This window comes from Temnothorax nylanderi, unplaced genomic scaffold, assembly GCF_030848795.1.
Source record: "Temnothorax nylanderi isolate EJ_2023f unplaced genomic scaffold, tnyl_v1.0 TNYL_tig0178_pilon, whole genome shotgun sequence".
NCBI classification, from domain to species: Eukaryota; Metazoa; Arthropoda; class Insecta; order Hymenoptera; family Formicidae; genus Temnothorax; species Temnothorax nylanderi.
In genome coordinates, this window is record NW_027249240.1 from 82,222 (window position 1) to 109,115 (window position 26,894).

Genomic DNA, 26,894 nt, shown 5'->3' on the forward strand with positions numbered 1-26,894 from the left:
GTCACACGGGTTACATATAGTGATCCCTTATATCAAACCATTTTGCTGTCGACGATCTTTGAACTTTGTTGTCAACGGGTTGTCGGATTTTGTTACCGGCGGGTTGCCTGACTGTTGCTGCCGACGGTTGTAGATTTCGTTTCTGGCGGGTTGTACTTTTGCTGTCGACAATTGTCGGACTTTTTGCTGCCGATGATTGTCGAACTTTGTTACCGGCGAGTTGCTGGATTTTTGCTGCCGACGGTTGTTGGCATAGGTTTCGTTACCGGCGGGTTGCCGGACTGTTGATGCTGACAGTTGTCAGATTTCGTTTTTGGCGGGTTGCCGTACTTTTGCTGTCGACGATTGTCGGACTTCTTGCTGCCAACGATTGTCGAACTTTGTTACCGGCGGGTTGCCGGACTTTTGCTGCCGACAGTTGTCAGATTTCGTTTTCAGCGGGTTGCCGTACTTTTGCTGCCGACAATTGTCGGATTTTAGTAACTGACTCGTTTTTTCAATTAAATCGGGAGATGAAGGTTTAGCCTTCGTCCATAAGGGTTACGTGGATCTGCATCCAATCTTCCCATTTTTTTTATTAAGAGCTTTGTCAGCTCAATGATCCTACGGGATCATCTTGTTTTTGGGCTGGATATTGGCGGATTAATCGCGTCAGGTAAGTCTAAGATGACACACCTCGTCGCGGAGCAAAATTCAAAATGCACAAGCTAGATGCGGAGCACAGCCGCTAATTTATTTCGATTGTTAATTGTCGCAACACGGGAACGAGCTTTCGCGACTTCTCAATTGTCTGCACATGTGCGTAGAGTTCAAAACCGCTATGATTTGCTCGATGAAGGCCGTTTTGTTTAATATATAAGGCGGAGTGAAAACGGTCGCGACAATTTTGCGTGAGGGAGCTTTGCGTAGCTAGCCTCGCCATTCGGCCGATAGTGGAGAGACGTGTGACTTCGTACACGTGCTTCTCAGCTTTTAAGCCGCTTACACAATTTTTGAGCCTATGGGCTGGAAATTGGCAAGCAAGGGATGCTGCTAGATAATATTTTTTTGGTCAAAATTTGTCCGGAATCCTGAAAATTCGGAAAGAAATCGACGATTATTTTATTGCTGTAATAAATAGGCAGAAAGCGTGCGAGTACGCCGCAATGTTCTTCAAATTGGCTTTAAAAAGTCCCTTTACTTGAGTCCGATTACTTGAATGGCACCCCCAAAACAAACGCGACGAACCGACTGCGGTTCGTTTTTTCAATTAAATCGGCGGACGAGGGTTTAGTAGCTTCGTCCATAAGGGATACGCGGATCTGCATCCAATCTTCCCGTATTGTTACGTTCACGAATAATAACCCGGGAAAAAATGATTAAATATAATCATATATAATTATATCTGGTATATATATAATTATATTTAATTATATATGTTTTTATATGGGGTCATATCTAATTATACATGGCCACATGTGCAATCAGTGGTCCCATATACAACCAGATATAGCACCATATCTACTTGTATATAAATGTATATAATTTTATGTGAAGCCAGATATAATGATATGTGAGTAGTGCACTCTACATATAACTAGATATAGTATTATATACAACTATATATGCAGTCATATATAGCCAGATATATTAATGTGACTAATCTGGCGGCGTCTGGCGCTATATACAACCAGATATAGTACCATATCTAATCATATATAAATGTATGTGAAGCCAGATATGATGATATATGAGTAGTGCACCCTACATATAACTAGATATAGCATTATATACAACTATATGGGTGTTTCTACGTAAATAGGGATTTTTCAGATTGCAAATCTCTCAATTTCAAACATACCTAAAAAAAATTTTTTTCCTGTTTTTGAGTGAATATAGAAGCAGAAACATACCCTGAAAGCCAGCGTACTACAACATCAAAAACCTGAAAGTAATGGCTCATTCATCAGTGATCTGGTAAAGTGGTAACGAGTCGACTTTGCATGTCTAGTAAAATATTGAATTACCTCAACAATGAGAGATTTTGAGAGGAAATGTCAAAAAAATTCCTAAAATTACTTATTCCCGAGATAAATTCACAATTAGCAAAAAAATTCAATTTGATAAATGCCGGTTTACCATTTTCGTATGGAATTAGCAGATTTTGATATTCTTACATAAATATTGACGTCAAGGAATTGGGAATCTGTCAGTTGACTTCGTGATTTAATAAAAATACAAACATGAATCAATATTTATTGGTAAAAACCCATGAATGGCCAGGTGATTTGACATGCCAGTAGACTGACATTTCATGGTTGAATTAACCTCACTTTCTCCTGAATTGACGTAAACCAATTTCCATTAAAAATCAAGTTTAGCCCACCGAATATCATCAGAATTTTACCACTAGAAGGAAAAATTCACTGCGATATAATAAAAAAAGATGTGCCAGGCAAATGACGCGTAATTTTATGACATACCTTTTCTCAAGAGAAATACATGATTACGATTGTATCACGCTCAAAACAACCAACCACCAATAATGTAAACAACACACCTGATGTCCAATTCTTGAAATCTCCACACGAGAGTCCCATTGAATCGATGCAACATGGCGGAACCGCGGTAAAATTCAAAATGTGCAATTTTACTCCAAATGTCCGGACCAAGTTTGAAGCCGGTTTTTTCGGTTCCAAAGGGAGATTTATGTTTAATAATGATGTTAAAATCTTAGTTCTATATTATGATTGAATGAACATGGGGAATTTTCAATTGAGTTTGCAATTGGAGGGAGTAAGTGTAACTGGAATAGAGAATTTTCGTCAATGGACAGGCCAGGTGACTGACATTTTTAGGAGTTCCTGCATGTTTCCGTTGGATAAGCACTCCCCAATTAGCAGATTATTGTGCGATACTTCAAATACGATGGCAGTAGTAAACTTTCACAACGCTTGCTTACCCTCCTCTCAATCATGAACATATAACAAGCTTGGACAGTAAAAATCCCTATTTACGTAGAAACACCCATATATGAAGTCATATATAGCCAGATATATTAATGTGACTAATCTTGTCCTATGTACAACCAGATATAGCACTATATCTGTATAGATATAGATTTGCAAGTCATCATATATGCTGCAGATATTTCATCCTAAATTTAAAATTTTATTTCAATTGTTTTTATATATATTATAGATATTAAATTCAAAAATTCGTTACATAATATTATATAATTTAGTATTATATAAAATAATACTGCAGGTCATGTGTGCGTACTCGGGAAAAAAAAATTATATATAATTATATAAGTTTTTATACTGGTCTCTCGTTATTAGTTTGATGGTTGACTAATTCGTCGCTTATTCGGGAGCGGGGCGAATTAATCGCGACAATCGTCGTGACGCGTTTCGAATTACATTTGATATTCCATACAGCGGAAAACACGAAAGAGCATTCTTGTAATTCATAAAATTGTTACATCACCTTTTATGAGTTTATGAAGTAACTCGCAATGGAACACGCGCGTGATTTTCCTTTGAGCAGGTCCAATACCATCTTTTCGATTCGTTCTGAGAAGGTTGAGAACATCGGGCATCGTATAATAGAGCGATCTGAGGTCCGTTTGTCCGTTAAACACTGCTGGGTGTCCGCGATCGCTGTCCGGATCTATTTCGAAACTTACACGACCGGCACTTGCTGAACGAGCTTCTCCGAATCCGTATAATCACCGGTAATCACAGATGAAGTCCGCGACACGCGAGATCGATCTATAGATCAGCATTGGCTAATCGATCTATAGAGAGCCGCCCCTGTGATTGGGTCGATCCAGGCCAATAGCGTACCGAGACATGAAGATGAAGACGGTGCGTGGGAATGTAATGGTGAGTGGGGCGGAGGGGAGGTCGAAATTATTTCAACAGTAGACCAGGGCGAATCGAATTAAGTTTTCTTTTTCGGTAAAAAAGTAGTAAAAAAATTTTGTTATTTAATTTTATTATAGATTCTTAATCTTTGGAATTTTGGCTTGAATCACTGTGAACTCGTCTCGCAACACGATCGCGTTTGGGTAAAATAATCGACAGCTGTTGCATCTCTCTTAAAGTTTCTAGTTCTGTTGTTGCGAGCCGTAGCTCACGTTCCGCAGCTTTTCTTTCTTGCTTGCAACTTATTAGCTTTCGCTCACTTTCACGTTCACTTTTCGTCTTAAATTGCATCATAAAAAGCGATTTTGAGCAATCATCTCGGCACTCGGCACGCGCTTCCAAGTATAGAACCACGGTGCCGTCTCGCTTCGCGTATACTTGGATACTCCGGTTGTGTTTATTGTCTCGGCACGTTGTGAATAGGGCACCGTGCAAGGTCGACTGCTCCGAGGAATTCCGCCTGTAGTTCAATTGATGAATTAAATTTTGCTTCCGGTCGAACAGAGACCTCTTTCTCGCAGGTTCTCCTTGAGTTGGTTCACCGTAAACTTTTTCGCACTTATCTCGGCACACAGTTTGATTATTTGTTACTGTCGAACTTTGTTGTCAACGGGTTGTCGGACTTTGTTACCGGCAGGTTGCCGGACTTTTACTGCCGACGATCTTTGAACTTTGTTATCAACGGGTTGTCGGACTTTGTTACCGGCCGGTTGCCGGACTGTTGCTGCTGACAGTTGTCAGATTTCGTTTCTAGCGGGTTGCCGTACTTTTGCTGTCGACGATTGTCGGACTTCTTGCTGCCGACGATTGTCGAACTTTGTTACCGGCGGGTTGCCGGACTTTTGCTGCCGACGATTGTCGGACTTTTTGCTACCGACGATTGTCGAATTTTGTTACCGGCGGGTTGCCGGACTTTTGCTGCCGACGATTGTCGTACTTTTTGCTGCCGGCGATTGTCGAACTTTGTTACCGGCGGCTTGCCGGACTTTTGCTGCCGACAACAGTCGGATTTTAGTAACTGACTCGTATTTATTTAATTAAATCGGCAGATAAAGGTTTAGCATCTTCGTCCATATGGGCTACGTGGATCTGCATCCAATCTTCCCGTTTTTTATCAAGAGCTTTGTCAGCTCAATGATCCTACGGTATCATCTTGTTTTTGAGCCTATGGACTGGATATTGGCAGATTAATCGCGTCAGGTGAGTGTAAGATGACTTACCTCGTCGCGGAGCGAAATTCAAAATGCACAAGCTAGATAGTAGTAGTAGTAGTAATGGTTTATTCTGCCCTTTACGAGGTACAGAAGGAGGCCTCGCAGGTATCCTGCCCACGGATAGCGAGAAATCGTCTCTCTCTTCAACGCTTCGGTTGCGAATTGCGCTGATTTTCTCGGTTCGATGGGAATTGTACGCACGGCGCGAGACGCCGAAGATGCGTTCGCGTAGAGATGCGCGCCCAGCGCGAGAGAACGGAACGGCTTAGCGCACAGAGATCGAACCGTTGAAACTCAGACTTGACTTCGGTCGAATCGCTTGTAATGGTTGATGTGTACATTTGCGAGGTGTCCGGACGACTGTCGCGTCGGTGTCTTTTCGGAAACGGTTTTCTGGCGGGGATTAACGCTGTACAACGCTCTAATTGGCGATTGTCGAATACGGGCGCGTGTCATTGGTTCCGGGCCTCTCGGCGTTTCTTAACTTATGTATATTATTGTGACAAACACGTTTACTTCGCGTGATGAACAAGAATTGTTTCCAAAGGAACTTATATAAATACATGTAACGGAAAAATACAAATTTAGCGCTAATAAGTCGCTGGAATCCCCAACATACCGCCCGCCTCGAAACCATCGTTTCGAACCGAATGGCTGAGCTGGCGCGCGTTGCTTGAGGCGGTCGCTAAGTTCGGGCAATCCGGATATATATATCGAAAAAATTTACAGATTTACGCCGGCGTTTCGGCGTTATCGATGTCGATCGGTAACAGGCAGATTTTTACAACGGGCCGCTTATATTCGGACGTCGCGGTCTTTACTGTCACGACGCGTACGACGTTATCGGAGCCCGCGTGACATTGGATTATGCGGCCTAACTCCCACTTGCACGGAGGAAGTAACGGGTTTTGAAGGAGTACGAGCTGCCCTATTCGAATTCGCTCTTTCCCGGGTTTTCGCCACTTGGCTCGTTGCTGTAGCGTATTGACGTAGTCGGTCTGCCACAGCTTCCAAAACCGTTCCGTCTTCTGACGGACCACTTGCCAACGCGAGAGCCGATTTTCGTTTAGACGAAGCACGGATGCTTCGGGACTCGCGGTTAGCGCGGCGCCGATCAAGAAATGGCCTGGAGTGAGCGCCTCATATTCGTCAGCGGAGTCGGTGAGCGGAGCTAGCGGCCTGGAGTTCAGACAGGCTTCTATGTTGCACAGGAGTGTCGCGAACTCCTCGAACGTAAGAGTATGCGTTCCTACCACTCTTCGAAGGTGGTGCTTCACGCTTCGAACTCCAGCTTCCCATAACCCGCTGAAATGCGGGGCTGCCGGAGGAATGAAATGCCACGAAACTTGATCGGAGGCGGTTCGATTTAAGAAGTTCGGATCGCGCAGGGCCCCGCGAAACGCGGCTTGAAGTTCGCGGTCCGCGCCGACGAACGTTGTTCCGTTGTCGAAGTACATAGACGCGGGGAGGCCTCGTCGGGCGCAGAAACGCGAATATGCCCCCAAAAATGCGGGACTCGAATAGCCGTCCACTATCTCGAGGTGCACGGCGCGCGTGGCCATGCATATGAAGACTGCGATATACGCTTTATGAGATGAAATCCCACGCCCGGACATCGGGCGTACACGCATCGGACCCGCATAATCCAGACCGCAATGCTGAAACGCGCGCGCGGGAGGGGAGACTCTCGCGTGAGGCAGCTGTCCCATGATTGGAATGGGAGTTGCCGCCTTTTCGCGGGCGCATGTTACACATCGATGGATTACGGCCTTTACGATAGTTTGCGCGCGCATGATCCAAAAGTCCCGGCGTAACGTAGCGAGGGTGAGCTGCGTGCCGGCGTGAAGTGATCTTATATGCGCGTGCTGGACTAGTAGGAAGACTAGGGGGTGAGAGGAGAGGATGATCGGGTGTTTCGCGGGAAGTGGTAGCGGAGCGTGGGCCAACCGCCCGCCTACGCGAATTAATTTATCCTCTCCGATGAAAGGATTGAGCGATATGAGCGCACTTTTCGACGAAATTGTCTTTCGGCTCAGGAGCGCCTCTCGTTTCACGGGAAATTCTTCTTCCTGGATTCGTCTGAGCTAAAAGTTTCGTGCCGATCGGCACTCATCCGCCGAAAGAGCAAGCGGACTCGCCTCGCTGACGTTAGCGTCGATACGGCGAGTTCGAGATATGAATCGAAGAATATAGGCGGTGACCCGAATTAATTTTGGCCACGACGAGTAACGCGCCATTAAATCCCACCGCTCGATCGGCTTAGCTAGGTGCGTAGTAATGCGCGGATTTTGCTCGAGTGTCGTATCGTGAGACGACAGTTCGTGTTGAGCTGGCCACTCAGTTTTAGGGAGTCTCAACCACGAAGGCCCCTGCCACCACAAATGGTGGGCCGCAAGATGACATCCGAGAATGCCGCGAGAAGCGCAGTCGGCCGGATTGTCCTCGGTTGGCACGTGTTTCCAGGTGGCGAAAGGAATGCGAGATTGGATCTCCGAGACGCGATTGGAAACGAACGTTTTCCACCTCGAGGGGTGTTGAGCCAACCACGCTAGAACGACGAGAACGTCCGTCCAACAAAAGAAAGGTATGGCAGTTAATTGTAGCGCCGATCGCACGAATTCTAACAGCCTCGCCAATAGAACGGCCGCAGATAATTCCAGTCGAGGAATACTTAAGGATTTGATCGGAGCGACCTTTGACTTGGCGACGAGCAATCTGGACGTCGTCTCGCCTGTCACGGAGGTGACGAGAATATAAACGGCCGCTGCGTATGCGGTGGAGGAGGCGTCGCAAAAGTCGTGAATTTCGCAGTTCGCGGTGTCGGCACCATATTGCACCCAACGATCCACGTTAAGACCGTTGATCGTCGCCAGGGACGCGTGAATCGTCTCCCACTGCACGAGAAGTTTGTCTTCGATGGCCTCGTCCCAATCTACTTTCGCCTGCCAGAGTTGTTGCAAAAGGATCTTTGCGTTTATTGTCACGGGCGTGACCCAACCTAACGGATCGAATATTTTCGCTATCAGGGATAAGATTGATCTCTTGGTTTTTGGAACGGAAGGAGGGAGTGAAACGTCGAACTGGAAAGCATCGAGCGCGGGTTACCAGCTTATTCCGAGCACTTTCAGTTGCTCATCGGCCTGCAACGTTTTCGAACACGCCAATCCGTGATTTTTAACGTCGATGTTGGTCAGAAGTTGCGGAGAGTTACTCGCCCATTTACGTAGTTCGAACCGCCCCCGACTTAGTAACGCGCACACTTGATCGCGCGTCTGACGAAGCAGCGGGATGTCGTCCGCTCCGAAGAGAAAGTCGTCTATATACCGACCCTTTCGAATCACCGGAACCGCCAACGGAAATGAGCCTCCCTCGTCGCGAACTAGTTGCTCCAGAACGCGGAGGGCATCGTGAGGAGCGTTAACCGTTCCGTACGTTAGGACTAATAGCAGAAATGCAATGATGGCTCGAGTCTCGCGATCTAACCATAATATTTGCTGATAATTGACGTCACGGGGGTCAATTTCGATCTGACGATACATTTTTGTAATATCTGCGGAGTAGACATATCGCGGTAGCCGCCATCGGAGCAGAACTGCGGCTAAATCGGTCTGTAGTTTTTGCCCGGTTAGCAAGTGGTCATTCAGTGACGTGCCGTTGCTCGTCGGATTCGATGCATTAAAGACGACTCGTAACCGAGTGGTGGTACTGCTCTCGCGAATGACGGGGTGATGCGGAATGTACACGCACTGAGACGACGCGCTAGCGTCAAGCGGCACACGCTTCATATGCCCAAGTCGCTCATACTCCTCGATAAAGGCGCGGTATTCCGTCGCCAATCGTTCATCGGCGTTTAACCTGCGTTCAAGACCTCTCAGCTGTCGCTCGGCTAAGTTATAAGAATTACCGATCTCGATTGGGGGGCCGGTTTTGAAAGGAAAGCGAATCACGTATCGTCCGTCGGAGCGGCGCCAATGAGTGGCGAGGAAGTGATCTTCGCACTGTTGCTTCTCCGGACTCAGTGGCACGGCGCGAGGAATCTCTTTGATTTCCCAGAAGCGTCGGAGTGCCTCGTCGAGAGACGGGGAATTTGAACAGTGCTGAGCCGTGACTGCTCGAGGACGCGCTTGTGGGTCAGCCGCGGGCCCGGACAGCACCCAACCGAGAACGGTCTTCTGAGCGAGGGGTTGGCCGCGGGAGCCTTTTCGAATGCCGTCGAGCAGCAAGTCGCCGTAAAGATCGGCACCTATAATTACGTCAATGGGGTCCGAGTTCGCAGGATCCGGATCCGCGAGCGCGAGATCGGCTACATGGCTCCATTGGACGGGCGACGTTACGGGCGACGGCGTATACTTCGTTAAACTTTTCATTACGGACGCAGTGGTCCGTAATGGCATTCATTATGGACGAGCGGAGAAATCTGAATTTCGGCCGCGTATCGACATGTTCCGGCGTCGACGCCTCCTATGGCGGAGATCGAGACGGGCATTCTAACGCGACGCAATTTTAAGCCTTGCCTCAGTCTTTCGGTAATGAATGTCATCTCCGATCCTTGATCTAATAGCGCTCGAACGACGCGAGCACGACCGGTCGGCGATTCGGATGGGAAACTGACTCTCACTCTTGCCGTCGCGAGCAACACGGGAGGCATCGACGACACTTTAGCGCTCGAGAACAATGTCGTGATTGGCGCGGCATCGGTGATCGACGCGGTCGCGGCGGAAGTATTGTCCACGGTAGAAGAATCCGAGTCGACGTGTAGCATTGAATGGTGCTTTTTTTGACATGTGCGGCACGAGTATTTACTTTGACATAATTACACGGCGTGTTTGGCGCTTAAGCAATTTATACAGCGATTAGCCTTTTTGATCGCCTCTAATCGTTGACTCGGACTCTTCTTTGAAAAGAGTTGACATTTATTCATAAAGTGAAACGCTTTACAAAGCGGACACGAAATCGGAGAGGATCCCGATGCGGTAGCGCTTGTCACCTTCGACGAGCGAGCTTGTTTGGTAACATTCGCGGGGTTTAACTCTTCGAGCGCGCGAGCACGAGAATCGAGGAATTGATCGAGCTCGTCATATGTTGGGATCCGCGCGTCATCCCCACCCTTTAGTTTCCACGCTTTCCGAGTGGCGGGATCTATCTTTTGCGTGACGCTATACACGAGCATGTCGCTGAGAATGTCGGTTTCGGATCGATCTAGATTCTTCAGCGACGCGATTGCACGATTTGCTTTGTCCCGGAGCTCACTGAGTTCGCTTGCCGACTCTCGGGAGACGCTCGGCAAATTATATAGCGCGGACACATGCATCTCGACTAATCGGCGTTTATTTTTGTACCGAGACTTAAGGGCTTTCCACGCAAGTTTAAAATTATCCGCGGTTATCGGGATACTTCGAATGGACTCAAGCGCCCGCCCGGTGAGGCTTGACGACAGAAAATGCATTCGCGCAAATGCAGAAAGTTCGGGATTTTTTGTAATGAGGGACGTAAAGCGATCGCGGAACGTCTCTCACTCTTCGTACTTTCCTGAGAACGGTGGAATGTTGATGGGCGGCAGGTGTGACAGCGAGAACGATGAGGCGGATGACCCATGACTGCACGCGGCGCCCGGAACCTGGTTCACTCCCATTTGCGGCGGCGTCGGCGCGAGAACCTCCAGACACTCGGCCATGTAGTCTAAGGTCGTCAAATGGATATCCTCGGCTTGATCGAACAGCTCGTTTCGAAAGTAATCGAGCGTGCTCCTTTTCGCCTCCGGAACAACTTGCAGAAGGGCCGAGTGCACGCGAAGGCATTGCGTCCAGACTTCTTTGGAGCTGGCTATTCGCGCTCGGACCTTTGCGACGGTGTAATTATTCTTCCCGAGCTTTTTAAAATTATCAAGCGCTCGAGTGATTGAATGCATCAACGCCTGCTGTTGAGCCAGGAGGTCATTTATGGTTGCAGCGACTTCCGGCGCTGTAGTCATGTTAACGGCTGAAGGGCTGCACTAAATATCTCGATCCGGCTCGAAGGACCAATTTTATGTTCGGGCGCGCACTGAATTGCTGCCGAACGAATTACCGGATCCGTCCAGAGAAGACGCGAGATATCACGTGCGGCTCCGCTTTTTTTTCCCACGGAGGTCACACTTTAAACTCGGCGACCGATATTGCTGACGAGCACGACTGACGAACACAGCAACGGACAAAGATTGTCGATCCGTTATATACCGCAAAATGAAAAGTACAGCGTTTATAATTTAACAAACTTTATTCTGTTATTAATTGTCCGGAATTGAGTTGAGAAAGGCCGAGACACTCGGGGCGGAGGCACCACCGGCCTCGCAGTTATCCTGCCCACGGATAGCGAGAAATCGTCTCTCTCTTCAACGCTTCGGTTGCGAATTGCGCTGATTTTCTCGGTTCGATGGGAATTGTACGCACGGCGCGAGACGCCGAAGATGCGTTCGCGTAGAGATGCGCGCCCAGCGCGAGAGAACGGAACGGCTTAGCGCACAGAGATCGAACCGTTGAAACTCGGACTTGACTTCGCTCGAATCGCTTGTAATGGTTGATGTGTACATTTGCGAGGTGTCCGGACGACTGTCGCGTCGGTGTCTTTTCGGAAACGGTTTTCTGGCGGGGATTAACGCTGTACAACGCTCTAATTGGCGATTGTCGAATACGGGCGCGTGTCATTGGTTCCGGGCCTCTCGGCGTTTCTTAACTTATGTATATTATTGTGACAAACACGTTTACTTCGCGTGATGAACAAGAATTGTTTCCAAAGGAACTTATATAAATACATGTAACGGAAAAATACAAATTTAACGCTAATAAGTCGCTGGAATCCCCAACAGCGTGGACCCTAATCCTTTAGGCGCCTACATCCCGACAAAGTCCCTCCTTTACGGCTACGGGCACAACAACAGAATATTTCATACAAAATGACTTTTTATAAGATAAAATTTTCTTCTCCAATTGATAGGTGAAATTAACACGATCCTCTTCTGCGGATATTTATATGGGATACGTGGATCTGCATCCATCCTCCCATTTTTCTATCAAGAGCTTTGTCATCTCAATGACCCTATGGGATTATCTTGTTTTTGAGCCTAAGGGCTGGATATTTTAAGGTTTTTTACTTCAAAGATAAGTTCAAGAAAAAAAATAGTACAGATTGATATCTTCAATATAATATAAATATTTATTTTATATCATTAAAAATGTAACGTATATAGAAGATAGCTTCGAAGCTTCGAAGTTGTCAAAGTAACAGCCCTACTTTTTATAAATATCTGTAGCTGTAACAGTCTTTGCAGAGTGAGAATGTTTCCCAAGAACCAGCACAAACACGTCCGAACCGGTCCGTGCCCGTTGAGCGAATAGAGCCCGCCAACTCTTATAATTTTAATTGTAGTATTCCTTTTACTCTTATTAAGTTTATAATTTTAGCTATGCATGTTTAAACGTTTATCTTCTCTTTTCGCGTCTCCACGCGGCCCCCTGCGAATGAGGGAGGTGGCGGCGGCGGGTACGTGTTCCCGAACCTCGCGAGCGAATTCTTCTCACGGTTCGCGAGAGAGCGCCGTTTCTGCCGTCACGCGTGGGCGGACCAGGGAATAACGCCGGTCTTGTATAATTGCTGTTTGCCGCATACCGAACATTGCTTCCTCTTGTTTTTGAGCCTATGGGCTGGAAATTGGCAAGCAAGGGATGCTGCTAGATAATATTTTTTTGGTCAAAATTTGTCCGGAGTCCTGAAAATTCGGAAAAAAATCGACGATTATTTTATTGCTGTAATAAATAGGCAGAAAGTGTGCGAGTACGCCGCAATGTTCTTCAAATTGGCTTTAAAAAGTCCTTTACTTGAGTCCGATTACTTGAATGGCACTCCCAAAACAAACGCGACGAACCGACTGCGGTTCGTTTATTCAATTAAATTGGCAGATGAAGGTTTAGCAGCTTCGTCCATAAGGGTTACGCGGATCTGCATCCAATCTTCCCGTTTTTCTATCAAGCTTTGTCAGCTCAATCTTCGTTTTTTATAAATTTGATTTATAAATTTGATTTTTTATAAATTTGATGACCCTACGGAATCATCATGTTTTTGAGCCTATTGGCTGGATATTGGCAAGCCCACAAGGGATGCTGCTAGATAATATTTTTTTAGTCGAAATTTGTCCGGTCTTGAAAATTCGGAAAGAAATCGACGATTATTTTATTGCTACAATAAATAAGCAGAAATTTAATTTAAAGATTTGACACCTTTTTTTTTAAATACATGTTGATGGTTACACGTACTTTCTTCTTTTGATAGATTTATCGAATACGTATTGCAACTTTTCTCATAGGGCGGAAACTCTTTCTATTGATGTTGAAATAATTCGTTATTATAAAAAAATTCGTCACTCACCGACCGATGCGCACCGACGGGCGGAGTTATTCAGCTACGATGATTCTGTAACACAAAAATAAAAAATTCAAATTAAAAGAAACGTTTAAAATGCTCAACGTTTCAAAAAATAATTTTTACACGCGTCTAATTCGCCTTTCAATTAGATTTATTAATTTAATTATCTATTTTCCAGAATAAATCTTTACGAGAATAAACTTTTATAAAATTTTACATAATTTCTTTTTCTCTAATTATTTCTGGGCGCGGCGAGCGCAACAATATGATTTTATTACTTATATGTCATGTATGATAATATAAAGCCTATAAGTGAAAATTGCTTACGATCACATAAATCTTTTTTTGGGTATGGTCGTATCACATATGCTTTCAACGGGAAAGCTTCGTCTCCCACAAAAAAATGTGAAAATATTATATTTGAATTTCGCGGTGAAACCCCTGGAACACAAATGACAGTCCGCTATATTGACTATCGAGATAAAACAGCCCGATTAAATAAAAAAGAATTATTAATTTTAAGATAAGAAATGATATTTACCCCAAGGTTGCTCCGCCGAGATCCGATGTCTTTGCCAGGCCTCCTCCTCCTCTCAGGACATCAGGCCGCCTTTTCCTCCTCCTCCTCCTCCTCCTCCTCGCTTTCCGTTGCACAGGCCACTCACAGAACCACTGTCCGATATTTCGCGATCGAGAGCGAAGTAACTGTCATAATATGATCGCGACACTTTATTAGACACTCCCGAGATGAAACGATCGACGTACTACGGCGCACTTTCACACCGAGCTGACCCGAGCACCGAACTGCTTTCTTTGCTGAACGCAGCCAACACAGTTTGATTATTTGTTACCGTCGAACTTTGTTGTCAACGTGTTGTCGGACTTTGTTACCAGCTGGTTGATGGATTTTTGCTGCCACTGGTTGTCGAACTCTCTTGTCATCGGGTTGTCGGACTTTGTTACCGGCGGGTTGCCGGACTTTTGCTGCCAATGGTTGTTGGCATAAATTTCGTTACCGGCGGGTTGCCGGACTTTTACTGCCAACAATTTTCGAACTTTGTTGTCAACGGGTTGTCGGTCTTTGTTACCGGCGGGTTACCGGATTTTTGCTGCCGACGGTTGTTGGCATAGGTTTCGTTACCGGCTGGTTGCCGGACTTTTGCTGCCGACGATTTTCGAACTTTGTTGTCAATGGGTTGTCGGACTTTATTACCTTCAAGTTTTTGGACTATTGCTGCCGACAGTTGTCAGATTTTGTTTCCGGCGGGTTGCCGTACTTTTGCTGTCGACGATTGTTGGACTTCTTGCTGCCGACGATTGTCGAACTTTGTTACCGGCGGGTTGCCGGACTTTTGCTGCCGACGATTGTCGGATTTTAGTAACTGATTTGTTTATTCAATTAAATCGGCAGATGAAGATTTAGCATCTTCGTCCATAAGGGTTACGTGGATCTGCATCCAATCTTCTCGTTTTTTTATCAAGAGCTTTGTCAGCTCAATGATCCTACGGGATCATCTTGTTTTTGAGCCTATGGGCTGGATATTGGCGGATTAATCGCGTCAGGTGAGTCTAAGATGACTCACCTCGTCGCGAAGCAAAATTCAAATTGCACAAGCTAGATAGTAGCAATATTACAATTTTAAACAAACTAGACAAAAGAAGGAGAAGAAGAAGAAGACTCCCCGCGTTCCCGCTATTTTTACAATTAATTCTGCGTGGATCGGTGGATTTTCCAAGTGCGTTTATCAGATTCTCGATGAGAGGCTATAGTGTTTACAAGGTAAGATCTGCGCACAATTAAGAAATAAGAATAAATATTAAATGAATATAAAGGAATTAGAGTTTTAGAATCAGTCTTCTCAATAAGCACTCATGCGAACAGGTTCTAAACGCTATCGAATAAAATGTGAACCGAGGATTCAATATTGCATATTTACCCAAAATCCTGCTCCGGACTTATGTCCCGCGGCTTCTCCATCCCGCGTCAACACCCACACACCACACTCACACGTACTTTACTACACACTTGCACTCACTTTACACTCCCGCTCGCGCGTTCACTCGCGACCCGCGGAAAGCGAACCGTAACGTACGCTCGCGTTTTCAGAACTGACAGTCAAACTGTATCGCGTTAGCAACGACGCTCCGCGACGGAGAATACCGAAGCTGACCGAACTCAGGCGCAAGTGCAACGCATCTTTCCTTTTTTTCTTTTCACGTTGAAGAGAAAAGGAGAAAAGATGAACTGTGCAAGAAGTTTAGCTAAAACGAACACTAAGGGCCCAGGTAGCAAACAAAATTATTTTTAAAATAAAAGAAGTGCGTAACTTCTATGAAATTGGGGAAGTTGGAAAACATATAGCGGCATAACGGTGAGCACTCACGATGAGCAAAAAATAAATGCTGGTAAATTGAAGAATTATCTTCGCCACACGGTCGACCGTATACACGTTAATTGTAGAAGTGTGTACACTTTTTTACAGACTTGTTACAGATCGATAAGTCCTTCAATGTACGTAGAATCGCGAATACGGTAAAAAAAGAGACATTCGGGCATGCTGAAATAAAACGAAAACTTGTTGCAGAAAATCGTGATGCTCTCCTTTGCACTGTAAGGAATTCTGATCAATACATCATTAACCAGCATTGATATGCATATCCATTAAAGCCCTTTGCAGCTATCTGCTACCTCATATATTTGAATTAAGATCGTGTTTCGTATACCTACGAATGAAATAGGGATCGCGCAGTCCGTACTATACGTCGACGCGAAATTAACTGACAATGAGTCTCCTTCCTTAGACAAAGGGGCCAAAACAGTTGATTGCTCGATCGACCGTTAGCTGATCTTTGCCTTTTGTTTCACTTATTATTACCAGGGCGCGAAGATTCGGAAATATTCGCGAACTTTGCGAATATATAATCCCGAAAGTCCCGAAACAGTATGTGAAAGTTAGATTACTACGGCAAACATTTCACGACAGAGGAGGTGGCTTAATTGCCTTTTTCCGTTTTCTCAATTTCGGATCGCGAAGTTACGGTAGGGAGTACGACTTTGAGAATTATCGCTGCTCACAGATAATTGTCTATCGATCGACCTCTTTCTCGCAGGTTCTCCTTGAGTTGGTTTACCGTAAACTTTTTCGCACTTATCTCGGCACACAGTTTGATTATTTGTTACCGTCGAACTTTGTTGTCAACGGGTTGTTGAACTTTGTTACCAGCTGGTTGCCGGACTTTTGCTGCCGCTGGTTGTCGAACTCTGTTGTCAACGGGTTGTCGGACTTTGTTACCGGCGGATTGCCGGACTTTTGCTGCCGACGATCTTTGAACTTTGTTACCAGCTGGTTGTCGGACTTTGTTACCGGCGGGTTGCCGGACTGTTGCTGCTAACAGTTGTCAGATTTCGTTTCTGGCGGGTTGCCGGACTGTTGCTGCCGACGGTTGTTGGCATAAGCTTCGTTACCGGCGGGTTGCCGTACTTTTGCTGTCGACAATTGTCGGACTTTGCTACCGGCGAGTTGCCGGATTTTGCTCCCGCCGCTTGTTGGCATAGGTTTCGTTACCGGCGGGTTGTCGGACTTTTGCCGCCGACGATCTTTGAACTTTGTTGTCAACGGGTTGTCGGACTTTGTTACCGGCGGGTTGCCGGACTGTTGCTGCTGACAGTTGTTAGATTTCGTTTCTGGCGGGTTGCCGTACTTTTGCTGCCGACAATTGTCGAACTTTGTTACCGGCGAGTTGCCGGATTTTTGCTGCCGACGGTTGTTGGCATAGGTTTCGTTACCGGCGGGTTGTTGGATTTTTGCTGCCGACGATTGTCGAATTTTGTTACCGGCGGGTTGCCGTACTTTTACAGCCGACGATTGTCAGATTTTAGTAACCGACTCGTTTATTTAATTAAATCGGCAGATGAGGGTTTAGCAGCTCCGTCCATAAGGGATACGCGAATCTGCATCCAATCTTCCCGTTTTTCTATCAAGAGCTTTATCAGCTCAATCTTCGTTTTTTATAAATTTGATTTATAAATTTGATTTTTTATAAATTTGATGACCTTACGGGATCACCCTGTTTTTGTGCCTATGGGCTGGATATTGGCGGATTAATCGCGACAGGTGAGTTTAAGATGACTTATCTATGACTATCGTATATAATCCTTGAGAAAAATAGCGGTACTTTATGTGTGTATATTTCCTTCTCATTAATTTCCTTCTGCTCAAGGGCACAGACAAACGAGATTTTTGTGGACACTTTGTGGCCGTACAGAGAAGCCTATAGGCGTCTATAACGCTTCTTTGTGTTCCTATAGCTATAGGGATAAACGTCTCCTTCGGAGAAGCACACGCAGCTGGTCGGATCAAATAGATCGCCTGGAAACTGTCTTTAAATCAACAATTATGTGAGCGTATGTCATTTCTCGTGATTGCACTCCCATTAAAATTAGCGTGATTTTACGTAGTTTAACTAGTTTGACCTAGTCTCAATTGAGAAAAAAAATTGGGGAAAAAATTTGTATCATAAAGTTGTTAAAACAACCTAGCTTCCGAAGCGCGGATCTAGCTCGCGGCTGGTCAGGGTTCGGAGTAGGCGCGGAGGAAGACACAAGACTCGGTTAAAACAACAATATAACAAGTTTATTCTATAAAGCGTAAAGTGGTGTACAGTAAGAGCGCGGGTGCATCGGAGCTATGTATAAAGAGCGCGGGTGCGTCGGAGGCACGTACAGCGATCGCGGGAGTCGACGGTATATACAGAGATCGCGGGAGTCGATGATATGTACAGAGATCGCGGAAGTCGCGGGTGCGGATTCGGTAACGGCGATACGCAGAGATCGCGGAGTTCGGAGCGGTGTACAGAGATCGCGGGAGTCGACGGTATATACAGAGAGCGCGGGAGGCGACGATATATACAGAGATCGCGGAAGTCGCGGATGCGGATACGGTAGCGGTGTACAGAGATCGCGGGCGCGCGGGCTCGCGGCACACGAGGGTGTGATCGCGGTGGAAGTGCAGGTTTGGCCAGCGGCGGCGGTAAGCGCACGCGGCGCCGGAACGCGCGGGATCGAGCGGCTAAGATCCTTAGCAGATATCGAGATGACTCTTTATATCCTGGCGTCTCGGAATACGCGGGCGGGAGGCGGCACCGGGTGGCCAAGATCCTTGGCGAGTAAGAGAAGAGCTCTCTTACCCTGGTTCACTCCGGTGTTACAGGTTCTCGGAAGGAAGATCGAGTCAACCGCCTAGATTCGTCACTTGGCAGAGCCAGAGATGCCTCTCTAACTCCTGGTTGTTCGAATTTGGGGATTGCGGGATCCGTGAGCAGCGGAGAACAGGTCTGGTCGGTTTGCTGGCTCACGGCGGAATCTATTTGTTGCTAACAATACGTCGGTTTATATACCCGCGGCGGTGTGTCGGTGTGGCAGGGGTATACGCGACGGCAATCGCGAGCGCCGGGATGGAGCGGCGGAGCGTTCGGAAAATACGGCGTCCCGACGCCGCAATTGCGTTCGGCGGCTTTCGGCCGTTTTCGGCACCGCTCGGCGCTCCGAGTCAGTTGCCGCGGTAAGTCCGTTCGCGGACTTATACGCGAGATAATGTATTTAAAAAAGGGCACACCGTGCCTTGTCTCGCCCGGCGGGTGTTCGGCCGGGCGGCATCCGGCTGATGCTCGCCGGGAATGATGCGTTTCGGGGCGCATCGTTACATCGTATACAGATAAAAATTTTGTTTAAAAAAAAGAGAAAACTGCAAGTTCTTTGGAACTTTGGCTTAAATCACTGTTGAACATCTTCTCGTCTCGCAAAACGATCGCGTTCGGCTATGTTCGTAAGCGGACCGAGAATGCGAGCAGAAATTTAATTTAAAGATTTCACATTATTTTTTTAAATACATGTTGATGGTTACACGTATTTTGTTCTTTTGATAGATTTATCGAATACGTATTGCAGCTTTTCTCATAGGGTGGAAACTCTTTCTATTGGTGTTGAAATAATTCGTTATTATAAAAAAATCCGTTAATACGATAATAAACTACATTTTTCCATTTAAAACATCCATTTTGTAGAATTAAAAAAGATCAAATTTACGATTTTCTACGAATTTTTGAATATGACGCTTGAACATGAGCTCGGACGCTCGAGCTGTTACTCGTGCGAAGGTCCTTTTTGTACTGGCTTATACCTGCCATGTATACTTAATTAGCCCTTATAAAGGGCCGTTACATATTCTTTGAACATTACTCTATACATCTATGTACTTCAAATCCCATAAATTAAAACTTCATTTTTCGACTTTTGGCCTTTTTCAGCTTTTCGGGAATCGGCCCCACTGTGCGACGGGCGGAGTTATTTAGCTACGATGATTCTGTAACACAAAAATGAAAGATTCAAATTAAAAGAGACGTTCAAAATGCTCAACGTTTCAAAAAATAATTTTTACACGCGTCTAATTCGCCTTTCAATTAGATTTACTAATTTAATTATATATTTTCTAGAATAAATCTTTACGAAAATAAACTTTTATAAAATTTTACATAATTTCTTTTTCTCTAATTGATGAAAGATGGTTGTTGGCATAGATTTCAATAAAGCAAAAAGTGAAAAGTTTCACGTGAAATAATCGATTCCCTGAGCCGAGCTGCCGAATCGTTCAGAGGTAATATGCTCTGTTTTATAATCAATGACGAATAAGCAAGTTGTTGAAGGGTCTCTCTCTCTCAGAACTCCATCAATTATATCAGAATTCCGAAATTGGGGTGCTAATTTTGCAGAGGTCTAGTTGTTCCTTGCTAGCCTTATTTTCGCGATTTCGGGGCAACGCGGTCGCGGAGCGAGTCTCAAGCGCAATAATATAAATATAAAATAAAGAAATAAAACTTATAAATAAGACAAGAATGTATAAAAGAAAGAAGACATGGAAATTAAATATATTTAAAGCATATCAACTATCAAAGTTGTTTCGTTCGCCCGTTCAAGCGGGATACTGACGGACAAACTTTTGATGCTTTCGCAAGTAGAGCTTGAACGCGTTGAAAAGCTGGCGTCGAAGGCAACAATATATGTATATATACATTGTGGCTAAGGAAATATGACTAGGATTTCCCATATCGCGGCCGAATAATTATTGTGCGCCAGCGGATTTAGGAAAAAGACATCAGGCAAGAGAAAAATCCGAATACCGAATTTGAATCTATACAAAATTCTATAAGTGTGTATTTAAAATTGTCCGATATAACAATAAACAAGCTATTTACACAGTTATCTACAAGTATCTTTATTCCGCGAGCGACAGAACAATTCTTGGTTCGCGAGCGACGGGACTTAAATCGCGAGACTTATCGCGAGCTATGATCTCTTTTGGTTTAAACGCCGAGCGAAAGAAAAGAGGATCTATCTTTCTTTACGCTGAATGAGACACACACTGTCACCGTTTATTTAATTGTAAGATTTACGAGCGCGAAGATTCGGGGTTAAATTTCGCATTGTTTCACGAACCTTTGCGTCCCAGTAATAATAATTAATAGCGTTTTTCTTTGGCAAAACTGGTGCGCACTCATTGTCAGTGCACATTAAAGCCGTCGTACAAGAAATCAACGTAAAGTGTATGTTTAATATAAACAAGTTGAGTCACGAAATCCTCAATATTCTTTGTTGTACTAATTGGTAAAATATATATATTGGTATTTTATCAGTCGAAATATTTGCATTTTACTTTAAAATACTTTAAATATTAGAGATTAAATCAGTGTACAATGGCTTTAATGTGCACTGAGTGCGCATTAGTTCTGCCAATGAAAAACACTATAAGACAAAGTCAAGGCTGACGGTCGACCAAGCAATTGCAGTTGTTTTTGTCCCTTTTCTCTAAAAGGACTTACAATTAGTTAACTCCTCTTGGGAAAAGCGGACTCTGCTAATTTTGTTTGTATATGTTATTAAATTTAAAAAATGTTGATTCAAGGCAAGCCGTAATGTGAGAATAAATTCTTCTTTGGGGATACCTATCGCATTTTTTCGAGATATGCTCCCATCTGTTCAGCCATGCTGTCAATGGTTAGGTCAATAGGGACGTTTGTAAAAAGTGACACGACGTCGAGAGAAATGAGAATATAGTTGTCTTTAAGGTACTGGCCACTCAAATCTCTGACCAGTTGGAAACTATATTTTATGTGACTGTTTGCTTTTGGGATGTTGGAGGATATTATATTGTGTAAAAATGGACCGTTAATAAAGGACATTATGATTCTTTTAAGGGGTGATTTTGTTTATGAATCGAGTATATATGAGTCGTTTCTGCTTTCAACGTAGAGTGAATAATTTAAACATCCTTACGGATATCGATACACTGTACAGTAATATTTATATATTAATTTAAATGATATTCGTAAAATTAGATTTACACTATTTTGAAAGTAAACGGCTCATATTCTTAGTCCTTTCTTCTGAGGAATGGTTTACAGTAATGTTGAGAATTAAGTGAGCGGAGCCTTCACATTACATAGGTGAGATCTCGATACATATTGTAATTACGTGCACCTGTGTGTAACAAGTCGAACGAACGAAAATATATCTGCGCTGCAGTCAATGGCGAACATTGAAAATATGAATTGTATAATATTAATTATATGTTGTGCGATAATGTTTTGTATAAATTATGTATACACAATACATTATTAAAAGAAATCTGTCAATCTTCGTCTATTATTCTTTACCTTCCACAACCGCAACGTCACTTAATATGATATATTGACACATGACACGATATATTCGTCCATTTTCCATAATTTCTTGACTTAATGCATCTTCCATTAAACTAATTAAAAAAATATTTCGTTATTTTATATTTTTAGTTACCCTTTAACCTTAGTAAATTTTTTTATTTGAAGTCACAAAGAATACTGTGTGTATATTAGAAGATTTTATTGTTTTTATCTTATTATATAAAACTCTTTATTAATAGTCATATTGGAAACTTGAGTATTACTTTTGTATAAATTAACACAGATAAAATAACTAAATTTTTTCATTATTAAATCGAAAATGCATAGATGCGAATCGTAGGTATAAAAACAATACAAATATTAAACGGAAAACCTAACTGTAAACAATTAACGAAAATTTTGCAATGCATAGTGCAAATATATATTGATTATTGATTATACAATTAATATTCAATACTCAAGTTGAGGATGTCCTCACCTGTTAATTACAGTCAATCCAAAGCAAGGTTGTTGGTCGATAAACTAGATCCTTAATTAATGCTTTGCTCAGGATATTAAAAACAGTTGATATATACATATATAATAATTGTCAATATAAGTGTAATAAAGATAATTGTTAACTGCATCGTAAATATAAAAATGGAAACATTAATTAGTAATGATCTTCAGCACAGGAATAAACGATATGACATAGTTGTTCGTTCGAGATCATCATGTGATAACCGTTACTGGTCATCGGTATCAGGAAATACGAACGGTAAGTAGCTACTGATGGTAAGTCGTAGTAGATATTTATTATTATCCCCTTGTAAGGGGATCCTGTATAGCCGTCTGTATTACCGACAAAATTACCATTTTCATAGTTCTAGTCTTTCATCGCATTAATTTGACAGAATTGAAAATGCTTCTCCACGATTGCAGTACATATATCAATGATTCCAGGAAACTCTAATTTTATACGGAAAACGAGAAATAATTACAGAATTACAGATTTCCTTACCTACTTTTATCTCGATCAATATGGCGTCTCAAGTTGTAGACGAACTGTCAACTCATCATCATAATAGGTACACTTCATATAACATTAGTTGCAAAATATACTTGGCGTTTTTTTTTCATTTTTAATGTCTTTTTTACCCGGGAAAAAATGATTAGATATAATCATATATAATTATATCTGGTATATATATAATTATATATAATTATATATGTTTTTATATGGGGTCATATCTAATTATACATGGCCACATGTGCAATCAGTGGTCCCACATACAACCAGATATAGCACCATATCTACTTGTATATAAATGTATATAATTTTATGTGAAGCCAGATATAATAATATGTGAGTAGTGCACTCTACATATAATTAGACTAGCTGGTTACCCGGGCTTCGCCCCGGAGGACATATGTAATAAGACACGCAAATAGTCTCTCTCTCTCCCTCTCTCTCCCTCTCTCTCCCCCTCTCTCCCCCTCTCTCCCCCTCTCTCCCCCTCACTCCCCCTCTCTCCCCCTCTTCCCCCTCTTTCCCCCTCTCTCCCCTCTCTCCCCCTCTCTCCCCCTCTCTCCCCCTCTCACCCTCTCTCCCCCTCTCTCCCCTCTCTCCCCCTCTCTCCCCTCTCTCCCCCTCTCTCCCCCTCTCTCCCCCTCTCTCCCCCTCTTTCCCCCTCTCTCCCCTCTCTTCCTCTCTCTCCTCCCCTCTTTCCTCTCTCTTTCTTCTCTCTCCCTCCCTTTCTCTCCCTTCTCTCTCCCTCTCTCTCTCTCCCTCCCTTCTCTCCCTCTCTCTCTCTCTCTCTCTCTCTCTCTCTCTCTCTCTCTCTCTCTCTCTCTCTCTCTCTCTCTCTCTCTCTCTCTCTCTCTCTCTCTCTCTCTCTCTCCCTCTCTCTCTCTCTCTCTCTCTCTCTCTCTCTCTCTCTCTCTCTCTCCCCCTCCCTCTCCCTCTCTCTCTCCCTCTCTCTCTCCCTCTCTCTCTCTCTCCCTCTCTCTCTCCCTCTACCCCTACTTCATGTATAATTCTTTGAAATTCAATCAATTATTTCCCAAAAAATTGGAAAAATTATAAAAACCGGTTTCCAAAAAGATCAGTAACAAAAACTATACACATCATGGCGCTCCCCGGAAAATTCTATCCCTACTTCATATACAATTCTTTAAGATTCGGTCAATTAATTCCCGAAAAATTAAAAAAATTTCGGTACCGGCTTCCAAAAAGATCGGTAACGAAAAATTATACACTTTATAGCACTCCCCGAAAAATTCTACCCCTGTTTAATCTATAATTCTTTGAAATTCGGTCAATTATTTCCCAAAAAATTAGAAAAATTATAAAAACCGGTTTCCAAAAAGATCAGTAACAAAAACTATACACGTCATGGCGCTCCCCGGAAAATTCTACCCCTACTTCATATACAATTCTTTAAGATTCGGTCAATTAATTCCCGAAAAATTGAAAAAATTTTGGTACCGGCTTCCAAAAAGATCGGTAACGAAAAATTATACACTTTATAGCACTCCCCGGAAAATTCTACCCCTGTTTAATCTATAATTCTTTGAAATTCGGTCAATTATTTCCCGAAAAATTAGAAAAATTAGAAAAACCGGTTTCCAGAAAATCGATAACAAAAAACTATACACATAGTGGCACTCTCCGGAAAATTCTACCCTTATTTTATATACTTTTGGTAAAAATTCGGTTCAGGGGTTTGAGATTCGGTCAATTATTTCTCGAAAAATTAGAAAAATTAAAAAAACCGGTCTCCAGAAAATCGGTAACAAAAAACTATACACATAATGGCACTCCCCGGAAAATTCTACCCCTATTTCATATACTTTTGGTGAAAATTCGATTCAGGGGTTTGAGATTCGGTCAATTATTTCTCGAAAAATTAGAAAAATTAAAAAAACCGGTCTCCAAAAAATCGGTAACGAAAAACTATACACATAGTGGCACTCCCCGGAAAATTCTACCCCTATTTCATATACTTTTGGTGAAAATTCGATTCAGGGGTTTAGGCTGGGCGTTGATGAGTGAGTGAGTGAGTGAGTGAGTGAGTGAGTGAGTGAGTGAGTCAGTGAGTCAGTCAGGACATCTTCTTTTATATATATAGATATAGTATTATATACAACTATATATGCAGTCATATATAGCCAGATATATTAATGTGACTAATCTGGCGCTATATACAACCAGATATAGCACCATATCTAATCGTATATAAATGTATGTGAAGCCAGATATGATGATATGTGAGTACTGCACCCGACATATAACTAGATATAGTATTATATACAACTATATATGCAGTCATATATAGCCGGATATATTAATGTGACTAATCTTGTCCTATGTACAACCAGATATAGCACCATATCTAATCGTATATAAATGTATGTGAAGCCAGATAAAATGATATATGAGTAGTGCACCCTACATGTAACTAGATATAGCATTATATACAACTATATATGCAGTCATATATAGCCAGATATATTAATGTGACTAATTTGGCGCTATATACAACCAGATATAGCACCATATCTAATCGTATATAAATGTATGTGAAGCCAGATATAATGATATATGAGTAGTGCACCCTACATATAACTAGATATAGCATTATATACAACTATATATGAAGTCATATATAGCCAGATATATTAATGTGACTAATCTTGTCCTATGTACAACCAGATATAGCACTATATCTGTATAGATATAGATTCGCAAGTCATCATATATGCTGCAGATATTTAATCCTAAATTTAAAAATTTATTTGAATTGTTTTTATATATATTATAGATATTAAATTCAAAAATTCGTTACATAATATTATATAATTCAGTATTATAAAATAATATTGCAGGTCATGTGTGCGTATGGAACTTGCCCGGGAAAAAAAAATTATATATAATTATATATAAATATATATGATTATATATAATGCAATTATATATGAATTTTGTCTCTATAAGATCATATATAATTATATATAATTATATATAATCATATATGACCATATATAGTCAATATATATTGGAAAAGAACTGTTAACTTCGATAATAAAACATTGATAAATTAAGATGTATATTTTTTCAAAGGCTATAGAATCAAAATTGTATATAATTACATATAACCACATACAATTATATATAACCATATATGGTTATATAATTATATGTGGTTATATATAATTATATACAATTATATACAATTTTATCAGCTCATTTTTTATATCTAATTATATCTAATGTCGATTTTATATAATTATATGTGATTATATCTAATCATTTTTTCTCGGGTAGGTGGATCTATTATATCATAAGTGAATAATTTATGTTCATAATTATAGAAAATTATAGAAATTAATCATAATAAGATTATCATACGATCTTAAAAGATGTTTCGTTGCTATATGAATCGTGCAGTGATTAATTAGTAATTCCGTGAATTTCTTATTGAGGTCTTGGAACACCATCAATTCTCAAGTGTATATTTTATAAACAGAGCTGTATCAAATTCTTAATTTTCTTTCGTTTTTATTTCCGCTATTATATCATATCTAAACAGCATGTGCTGCATATATCTCATTTAAACGCTACGGTATAATGCTCTAATTATAATTTCAAACAAAGAAATAAAAAAAGTCGACCCTA

The 26,894-nt window shown here is 42.7% G+C and overlaps 1 long non-coding RNA gene and 1 pseudogene across 1 annotated transcript in view; one reads left to right on the plus strand and one right to left on the minus strand.

Annotated features, from left to right (window-relative positions):
* Nucleotides 1–22,207, plus strand: part of LOC139778301 (uncharacterized) — a 43,404-nt gene extending 21,197 nt beyond the window's left edge. Inside the window, exon 6 of the long non-coding RNA XR_011719540.1 lies at nt 18,730–22,207. This is a non-coding gene — a long non-coding RNA (uncharacterized lncRNA). The remainder of the gene's footprint in view (nt 1–18,729) is intronic.
* LOC139778300 (uncharacterized) lies at nt 9,489–11,093 on the minus strand (annotated as a pseudogene).
* Nucleotides 22,208–26,894: the final 4,687 nt, after the last annotated feature.